We start from the raw sequence: 11,286 nt of genomic DNA, 5'->3' as shown, positions 1-11,286 counted from the left end.
CAAATAATGGGTCAAAGACCACGCGAGGGAGGAGGGAGATCGCTTTAATGATCGGGAATCTAACAGAAAAAAAAAATCACGGCCTTTTGTTGCTGTGCAGGAAACACTATTGTTGTTATTACTAAGTTTAAGGCGTGTTACCATTATAGTTATTTAAAGGTGAAGGCTCAGGTGCCCTGCACCAGCATGTGTGAGGATGGAGTGATCCCCCACTTGTCTTTGCTAATAATTTGTGCAGAGCTTAAGGACGTTTTTGAATTTAAATACGAGAGCAGCTCCTTTGGATGCATCAAAATGCCCGTTGCAAAATAATAATAATGACACCGTTAGATTTTAATGCACCAACGCATGTCTGTTGCGCTGTAAGGTCACATGTCAGTGACACCCAATGGCTGGGTGTTTTACTGGAGTATGAGACTTGTATGAAATAAAACCTCTGCTGCGATCTGAACTGCTGCTTCGTTTGTGATCAACAAAGCAGCATCATGCGGCCTTTAAGGCAGAAAACTGAGACTACGTTAAATGGAAAGCCGCAGTGAGAGAGAGGAACGGCAGGTGTTTGCTGTGTTTTATTCCAAGGATCTGGCTCCATGATCATAAGAATTCTGATTTACACTGAATTAAACTGCACTAAGCTAAGGTGGCCTAAAGCGACCTGGTCACATGCTTCACGTACAGGTTATAACATTTACTGAGCCATTAGATATTCAGTGCCTTTTAGTGATTTGATGCCCAGCAGCCCCCTTTTTCTCAAACGAACTGATCCAGAGGATGTCTCGAGACTCGTTTCTCCTCTGTCACCAGAATTCCAAACAAAGGAAAGAATTCCAAAGTAATCACATGTCATTGTTTTATTGTGAGAATGAGACGCTAGTTTATATTCTGAAGGAGCAGCCGTGAATCACCTGTCAGACGGCTTCAACCTGGTCGAGACAGACGACGCTCAGCGCCAGATCAGATTTTAAAAACATAAATATTAACCTTATTAAGCATTAGATTCGAAGTCTAATGTGGGCTACACGTGTAGCTTTATTTTAAATTACACAAGTAAAATGGAAACACGGGGGCAGGTACTACAGAGAACTGTGTGCTGTCTCAGGCTGTCCCCTCTGCTCAGGTTAGGTTCGTCATTTATTTGGTTAACTGAAATAAATTCCAAATGCTTCGCATTAAACTGGTAAAATTAAATGAAATCTCACCAGCAGTGATAATTTTGTGCTTAGTTTGAGAAGTCGAGGGTTGTCAGTTCGGACACGACACAAAGCGTCCTCTCAGTGGGTTTATTTTATCTGAGCTGTCACGCCGAAAAGGGCAAAACCGCGACGGAACCGGTGTGACTCTTCGGAGTCCAGCTTTGCCCCGTGAGCCCTTTTGCTGGAAAACAAGTCTGCGTCGTGTAGCTAACTCCGCCGGTCCACCTTAAAAAGCTCTTCCGGTTTGCTCGACATCCCCTTTAAGAGAAATTCCCAGTGCTTGAAGTGAGCGGCAGGGGGCGCTGTCAGACCGTGCCATCTCTCCATGAGCGGAGGAATCAAACACATTTCTCTCAGAGTATTTTCATACTGAAAACGCGCACTTTGTTCTGCGATTTCGTTTCATCTCGTCACTCAGGGGTCCCCAGAAGTTTTTGCACCGTTAACACATCACGGAGGCATGCACGTGGAACCCTAGAAACCGGAACTAATTTTGGCTTATCTTATTCCACCCCCTCCACAAAAAAACAAACAACAAAACAAAACAAAACCCAACCTGTGGTACTTTATATTAATGAGTTAGCTGTGTGTGATAGTAAAGCAGCTGTGCGGGTGAAGCTTAATTTGGGATCTTCAAATCGAAGTGGGGTTGATCCACGTGAATTAATTAAGCTGCAACGAAAACGCGTTACATGCTGTATGCTTTGGCCACCTCCCCTCCTCCTCCTCGTGCACCTCTGAAGACCCAAGAGTCCCTACTGATCACACACTGAGACACATTTTTCGAACCAAACCCTAAAAATCAGCGGCGGCGACGCTGCGTAATACCCCCCTGTACACCCGCGTGAATCGGGAACTCTCCCGCCCCCCATTTTTCATTCGTTATTCACGTGCCTTCCTTTCCCTGCGAGACATTTAACACTTGATCAGAAAACGAAATATTCTCGAGGACCGGCCGTGTAACGGAGAGTCCTCCTGAACGGGCAAATCGTTATGTATGCGGCTGCTGCTTTGCGCCCCCACCGAGGAGGACACGGAGCGGAGAAAACAGCACGGCTGACTCCGGGAGACTGGAGCCTCTCGAGGTGGAGCGATGCTGAAAATAGATTGTGTCTCAGTGATGTTGGGTTAGGGGTGCGGAGGAGGGATGACAACTCAGTCACTTTTTTCTTTTTCTTTTAAATTTGCGCACAACTGAGCGCATTCATTTGAAGGCAGTGCGCAATGAAAGTGCATAACAGAGCAGATCGCCCCATGATAATGTCAGACTTTCTTTCCGGGAGTTCAAAGCTCATAAAAAATAGTATTACGTTATCGTGTGGTGACAGGTGACAGTCGAAGCACCGCTTCTAGCTCTAAAAGATGTTTCCTGCTTAGTTCTCCCAAATATAGACCTGACAGTGGTTGCCTGGTTCTTTGCGCTTCCTTTTTTGTAGCCATTTTATTTCTCTTTTTAGAGAGGAATATTAACCCTGGACAGTCCATAATTTGGCTAGACTTTCATCAAATTGCATTAAATATTCCAGTTCATAAATCTTTAAGATTCAAAAAGGCCTGCGCTCAACACACTCCAGTGACTTTTGTTATAGCAGATACAATACCTGTGCTTTTTCTTTTTTTTTTTTTCCTTTTCTTTTTCAATCAATTTAAGTTTGAGAAAGCTGCCCTGACTGAGTCAAAGATTCCCCCCCGCCGGTATATTTTCCTGAAATGGAAACCAGACCACAGATCATTCATTAAAGTAAGCAATTTGTGAGCCAGCCTGTTGTAGGTTGAAGGGGGCTCAGGTGTGGCCACAGCGCTCCCCAATTCGCCATGTTTACTTCAGTGAAATATTTCTAAATGTTAGCCACAGTGGCTCACATACACACAGAAAATTGCAGAGATTCAAAGGGAAAAAAGAGGAGGAAAAGATGATAATTTGATCGTTATTTATTTATGATGTCAGGCCCGTGACATGTTGTCGGTGAAAACATGCCAAGGTGAGCAGATCAGGCGATGAAGGCAATGATTTTGCGCAAGAGGTAAAGAGCCTCGCTCATCAACCAAAATAATAAATAGACAAATATCAAGAAAAACACAAATTCATGACCCCTGTAGCACTGTGGTGTATTTTTACTTCACAGAAATTTTTTTTACTCCGCTTGTTGACCTTTGTTCTAAATACAGGCTAACATAGTGGCCTAAATTGGATGGATCATTCATGATTAAGCGTTTTGTACACACTGACTTTATTTATAAGATCTAATGAAGTCCAACGTCATCATATCAATAAATGTGATAGTTTTGTTGATGATTAATGAATGAACGAGATACTGGACCTCCGTCTCTTCCCGATCACCTGATGTTTTTTCTTTATTTTTTCTGTATTTTTTCTCTCTCTGCCCACATCTGTTCATCTGGCGATTCGAAAAGGAGAACACTATTTGATTCTTGTCTTTGCGGGCACAGCTTGTTTAAAGGCACTTTAAACACGTCTACAGTTCAAACGTGGCGTATACCGTCCTGGCAGTGCTGGGAACAAACACGTGAGAGTGAACAGGTGCCTGCAGGAAAGTAACCAACAAGCAAATACATTAAAAAATAAATAAATGGTGACACAAACAGAAACGATTTAGGCAATTAAGCAACACAGGAAACCAGAGCCCTGGTTTATTTAAGATCTCAATGATGTATTAAAGCCCGAGCCTTCATATTTAATACTTGTTTCCTCTTTTTGAAGCACATATGTTTAAAGTTATAAGTTAAACAAGCTTATTAAAAAGCTATTTGACCCGCGCTGTGGGTTTAGTGAGGAAAGATCTCCCAGGCTCACGTTACACTGCAAACACGCCTCAGTCGGGCCAAATCATAAGCGAGGATCCAGTGTAAGGCACAGATCTTATCAAAGCTGGATTACCAGGAGCGATCCTCGTGTGTTTGAGAATACAGAAGCAACATTCAGAAAATTAGCTTTGGTAGGATTTATAAAAAAATAAATAAAAGCAACAAAAAGAAAACAAGTTGATATTTTGTTTATTAATGTATTTAGTGTATTAAATATGCTGTGGGGGAAGAAAGCGCAGTAGCAATTATTAAAATCTTGGCAGAGTCATGAAAGCTAAAAGAAGAAAAGGGAGTTCAGTTAAAGTCTCTGTTTGTCATAATGAACATAATCAAACAGCATGAATTAATAAGCAATACAAAATACAATGACTACATATATATATCCGCTTAGTTTGGTTTTTGCATTTGGAAAAGCTTCTTACTAACCACAGAAATTATTCCTAACTGAATCCCTCTTTCTTTCCATGTTTTCTCACATACTCATTCGATATAAAGAACCGGAGGGGGGGAAATCTTGAAACCTTACCTGACAAAGGCCCACACTGCCTCCCACACCTCCCCAAAAAACATCCTATTATATTTCTCAACCGCCCAATACAGAAAAAATCACTTGACTGGGAGAAGAAAGGAAACTCATCCAGTCAAATCTGCTTTTGACACGTTATGTCCTCTGCCTCCTCTGCGCCCTGCAGCACTGAAGAAAAGCCCGGGCTCTTCATCTGTCGCATGTTTGACAAATAGGCGCCTATTGGCGATGATATCTGTCGACTCAGGCAGGGAGAAATGACACTGACATACTAATAATTGATAGTCAACAAGCTGTGGCCTGAATGCATGCAGGCCACTGATAGACTTTTTTCTTTTCCTTTCCCATCAGTGTTGTGGGCATATTATAATGCGTGTGTTTGTTTGTGTTGGTGGCTTTTATCCAGCCTGTCGGGCTTCCAACTCGCTGGTATGAAGGGAAGAGGGAGGGAGAGGTCAAAGGTCACTGCTGCATGTGGCCGTGTTCAAATCCTTCTATAGTGTGCAATGTTCTCAGCTGACCCGTCGTGTTATAGAGGGGGCAGTGTCCAGATATTAGCTTTCAGAGCATGGAACATTTTAATCAGCTGATCTGGGGCTTTAAATCCATTTTGTGCAGGAGTGTGGTTTCATGGCAACATACTACTACTACTAATAATAATGATATTAATATATATAAAAAATAATAATACCCTAAACATGCTCCAACATGGCACGTGTTCAATCATTCATGTAATGGGATTAGGCAAGTTTTGACAATGAGCAACTGGAATTCAACTTTCAGACCTTGAATGTGGTGATTTGTTCGTATACCTGATATCTTTTTTAGCTGAGGGGCAACTTCATTGTTATTTTCAACGAAAAAGCAAGAATTTCTGTCACGCTGGCTGGAGTTTTTTCTTTTTCTTTTTTTTTTTTTTTTAATTATTTTTAATGTCTGACCGTAAACCAAATTTTTTGCATATTTTTCACAACCAAAATTGTCTCCACAGAAATCAGAAGAAGAAAATAAGATAAGATAAGATAAGATAAGATAAGATGAGATAAGATAAGATAACCTTTATTAGTCCCACACGTGGGAAATTTGTTTTGTCACAGCAGGAAGTGGACAGTGCAAAAGTTATATAGCAAAAATTAGAATACAATAAGAATAAAATACTGTACACTTTAAATTCTTCGTGTAGTTTCGTGAATGATCAGCCAGTTAAACCTTAATGAATTATTCATAAAAAAAAAAAAAAAACTAACATTAGGAATATGGTGTAAGCAGAGCTATAGGCCAACGAGGGGAGGGAAACAGGACTGTTTCTGATCAGACTTCCTAACACTCTCGGTCTCATCTTGGCTCATAGCTGTGACTCGAGGTCAGCGCACGTCACTGAACCGGCCTCGTTGATAACTGATTGGATTGTGCGTTAAAAGTTCAGCACTGGTCTGTCTCTGTCTCTCCTGTCCCCAGAAAAGCCCTTACAAATGGAGTTGAGCTCCATGACGGAGCAGAAGCCCTCTGGCGCTGCTTTTCCCCGACCTCCTCTCCCTCACCCACCCACCCACCAGTCCCCCTGGCCAGGGAAATCCACCAGACTCCAGCTCTTTGGACTCCCTGTCTTTTCTAAACGTGCTTCCAGCGCTTCAGGCTCGGTCATTAAGTCAGGAGCATTTAGATTTCATTTACACGGTTGTATAAGGAGATTATTTATTAACAATAATAATAATAATAATAATAATAATAATAATAATGATAATAATAATAATAATAACAATAATAATAATAATAATAATATAAAGTTGCAGCAATTTACTTCCCATCTGTTCTCCACACAGGCCGCCGTCTTCTCCTCTGACGCCAGGTCTGTGCAGTGGGATGCCGGGTAAAGCCCCGGGAGAGGCAGCGCTGTTTCCCTGCTGTTTCCTCCTTCGTGTTAAGACACGATCGCGGTTCAGTTGAAAAGAATGGAGGAGATGTTAATAAAGGGGAATATCAGTCAGAAGGCACACACACACACACACACACACACACACACACAGAGAGTTCAGCTGTCTGAACACGAAAAGCTGATAAGGTGTTTAAAAAAAACATATTTTTGTTAGTATTAATAATGTAAGAACTTATTTGCACTAATTGATTTTAGTTTGTGGGAGTTTTATTTCTAGCCATACTAATTATTAAGCAGTCGCTAAAGAAAAAGGCGGGGGGGGGGGGTTACCAAGAGTGGTAAACAAAAAGTGTGTCGGTGTTGTGCTGAGGTGATACAGTTGTATATAGTTATATATCTAAATAGGAATATCGAAGCATATATGCAAGTAGGGATTTCAAGAAATCCTGGAACATAAGGCTTTCTGTGGTTGGCATCCTGTTTCACAGTTGCTACAGATACAAGTATTTACTTGTACAAGCATTTGTTTGTATCTGACTTTTACAAATTAAATTAAAGGAAAAAGCTGTGGTGGTCATGCGGGGAAGCCATCTCAAACCACGACTTTTTAGACGGAGAAACTTGGTTTTTACCCATAAAGTAGAAACTCACGCGGGGGTCCGTGGTAGTAACACGTGGTGCTTCACCACAGTTAACTAAAGAAGCATTTATTGTGACATCACAGACCTGAATATTAATGAGAATAATAATTTCTTCCTATTGGCTCCGATTATTGCATTCGCTCCCTCTGTGCTGCACGCCGTTAGCGTAACAGTGTGGTTTAAGAGATACACACACACACACACACACACACACACACACACACACACACACACACACACTGTAAAGCCTTCGGTGTTATCAGAAGCCCAAAGCAGAGCGCAGACTGTACTGCTATGATAATCTAAAGGATGACGCTGTTCAGTGTCTTGCAGTGTGTGTTTAGACTCCGTGTGATATACGGATCTACTGCATCACTGTGTAAGCATCAAATGAAAAGTGTTCATCATCCATTTCCTTTCCCAAAAAAAAGAAGTACAACTTTTGTCATTTTATTAAAGGTTTTTTGTTATTTTTTAATCTTCAGGTTTTTCCACTGCTGGAGTTAACGCTGTTTACTTTTTTGCATTAACCGTTTCACCGTTATCCGTGACAGCAGGTCATCGCTGTGCGCGTGCACCGGCAGCACCAGCAGTTCTCCGGTGCACGGTGCATTTCCAGAAGAGCAAAGAGTGCGCTTGCAGTCTCTTGCTTTCACCGAAGTTTGAAGCGGTTCTATCCTGCAGAGCCTTTTCCGAGGGCTCCTTTGCTCCCTGAGACTCTCCTGCTTCCACACAAAACACACGTCACAGATTCATTCACACACAGAGAGCGAGAGAGCGAGAGAGGGTGAAAGAGAGACTGAGAGAGAGAGCTGCTCAGAAATCGTCTGTGAACTGCAATCCTACAACAAACACTTATTTCCACATTTTCTCCAAGTTGCCACCAAACTTCCCAACTTCAAACCGACTCTTTTTCCTTATTAATATTTCACATCTACACATTTTGCCAATCTTGAGCGACCTCGTGAGAGGAGTGGCAGGCAAATGTTTTACAGTTGAGAGATTCCACATAAAAACCTCCTGACAGCTTTTATCGGGACCATGTATTTAATTGTCTCAAAGATCAATGCAAAGTGCTGACCCTACAACGCGCCATGTTTCTGTCAGCACTACCCATAACTTCGTTTCCCGAACAAGCAGCCAAAGACAAATATAATTTGGAGTGTAATAATGCAGCTTTGGGGAAACACTTGTTTTCTTTTCCTTCTTCCTTTTTTTTTTCCTCTAAAGGAAACACTTATTGTACTGAGGCTGGTTTTGTTCTTTTCATGTATGGTTTCTATTGTTATTCTATAGAAGTTACAGTCTAGTGGTTCCCAATCCGCGCAGGAATTTAACCCTGAAATGCCAGGAGCAGCAGCAGCAACAGCATAATGGCCTGTCTCCTAGTATCGCCCCTCCGGGCTCTGGCGGCAGAAGCCCAACTGGCCGGGCCAGAAAACCTGCTAGCCCCGGTTCCCCCTAACTTCCTTGGGACTTTGGCCTGGACATTATATCGCAGAGTGCCATTACTCAGGGAAACATCGCGTCAAATACGTCAGACTGCAAGTGTGGCCAAAGCTGCTTTACGCTGCACTTAAAAGTCGGAGACTCGGAGTTTTAGTAGGTTTTCTATTTTCATTCCCTTTGGTAACAGCATGGTGTTAAATTGTTAGTTGTTTTATTGGTTTTTCCCCAAGTTATTCTATCACACCCAGGACTCACGAATGTTGCAGACTATCTGCATTTCTTACAACAAACTACTGCAAACTACTGCTGCATATAAACTACAGCAAAGCTTAAATATATATATATATATATATATATATATATATATATATATATATATATATATATATATATATATATATATATATATATGTGTGTGTGTGTGTGTGTGTGTGTGTGTGTGTGTGTGTGTGTGTGTGTGTGTGTGTGTGTGTTTAGTGTTTGTTGGTGTTGTTCAGGTCAGATTACTTAAGTTTTTTCCTCTCTCCTCCGTGAACCGTCTCACCTCACGAGCAGTGGTTGGAAATGCTGCATGCGTAAATGTCTGCGGTTTGCCTCTTGTTGTTATTGCAGACACCGGAGGCCTACCACTTCTCCCGTCCCACATCCCTCTAAAATCCACCGGAAAGGGAATCCCTTACTACTGTAAGAGCTTAACCAAACTGAATGCACAACATGTGGCCTTCTTTGAAGGAAATTTGCCCTTACTCATCGCCAGTCATATTATTACGATGCCCACATTGTGGAGATAGCGACACTGTAGATCTATTTGGGGTCAATTCCCTTCTAATTTTAAAGTCTTGCCCAAGAATACCCACCTATCTGTCTTTTTTTATCAATTTATTTATTGATTTTTAACTAATGGGAGACTTGGATGAGCAATTTAGAATACACTAAGAAGCTGTGGATATTTTATGACAAGGTCACGTAAAGAAATATTAAAGGTGAAAAGGAGCTGCTTTCCATAAATAAAATAAGTGGCAATCTTTGGGTATTTTAAACACCATTCTTTAATGGCATTTAGAACTCTCTCATCACACACACACACACACACACACACACACACACACACACACACACACACACACACACACACACACACACACACACACACACACACGCACCAAAACAAAAAACGATTACCCATCTCAAAAGAAGGAGAAGGAGCCCGACAATTACACTCAGTCCCGTTTAATGAATGCTTTATCATTTAAAAAAGAAGAAAGGGAAAGTGCTTCAGAAATCCACCGTTCAAGTTTCTATTTCGAGTGCAGTTTTCTCATGTATATTCACAAGAAGAAGGAAAAAAATCAATCAATATACAGGAAACCCCATAAAATTCACAAAAATAAATATTCAGTTTCATATAAACAACCAGTGACTTCAAATTCCGTGTCAAAAAAACCTGACCTCAAGTATTGTATGCAAAGAAAAAAAATGTAAAAGTAAAAATTAAAAAGTAAATGAATGGAGGGCAGGGAGGTGGGTAACAGGAGGAGTATGGAGGGAGAGTGCATGAAGCCTCTAGTTGCTGTGCGATGCAATTGTTTACATTGATAGCGTCACTGTCAGAGAGCTGTTTGTCTTAACGGTGGAAAGGCCCTCCCAACAGGCCATTCTAACCACCTCCGTCCCCCCTCAGCCGTGCACTGTGAGAATAAGCTGGTGCGTCAGGAGAGGGGGGCCTAAAGCCAGCGCAACTCCACGGCGCAGGCGATTCCTGCGCCTATGCTTTTGACATGCGGATTAAAGGTTGAAAGCTTCACTCTTGCAACACAGCTACACCCCCCTCCTCCACCACCAACACCAACACCACCACTACACTCCAAACCCATCGCAACCCCCTCTGTTTTTACTGCTAGCCTGCACAAACACCAGCTCGTGTCGTGTAGCTTCTAAACTAGCCAGTTTTCTTTTCATTTTTTTTTTTTTACAAGCTTGTGGGGGATATGAGTTCAAGTCTGAATTGTCTCTCCCAGCCTCAGACATAAGGCTCACGGTGAGTTCAGTCAGAGTGGCGCTTTAATCACATGGCTAAACATCTACCACATGTATCCACAATGGTGCAGGCAGAGTGAAACGCACTTTTTGTACATTTTTTCTTCTCTTTTTTTCCTCTCTCTCTCTATACAATCACGTATTACATAGTTTCTACAATCCTCTGAATGAATGCGCCCTTTGCTGTGCTTGTGGAGGAGGCTGACATCATTCACGGGGCTTTGGGTTTGTTGTGATCTGGCTCGCCCTATAAGCTGGGGCCTCTCTTTGTCGCGGACAGAAAAGCACACCAATTAGCAGAGCGCGTCCTGCAACTGCCATTAAAAACATCCACACATTCACTTAAAATGCCTATACGTGTAGGTGCTACTCCGACCACTTGATTTAAAGGCGTGTAGGCTCGAGTCGGAGTTGGTACTGCTGTATTTGGGGTGGGGGGTGAGGGGCTACATTAAACAGGTCTGGGATAGCCTGCTACTACGCCGAGAGCGGCCATATTAAAAAAAAAGAGAGAGGCTACATTCAGAACGGTGAGATGATGATGATGATGATGCGTTTAGGAAATAAAAGGGAAGCAAGATTTCAGAGAACCTGATTGCATTTCTGCCTTCCCTACAAGGAAGGCAGCCAATGATAGTAAAAAAACTGTGTTTTTCTTTCATCTTTAAGAACAACGACACTGAGAATGAGGGATGAGAAAACCAGCATTTGGATGGTTCGGCTGCACATGGCTGAATT

This window comes from Oreochromis aureus, linkage group 9, assembly GCF_013358895.1.
Source record: "Oreochromis aureus strain Israel breed Guangdong linkage group 9, ZZ_aureus, whole genome shotgun sequence".
NCBI lineage: Eukaryota > Metazoa > Chordata > Actinopteri > Cichliformes > Cichlidae > Oreochromis > Oreochromis aureus.
The sequence above is the reverse complement of the archived record's forward strand: the minus strand, read 5'-3'. Positions refer to the sequence as shown.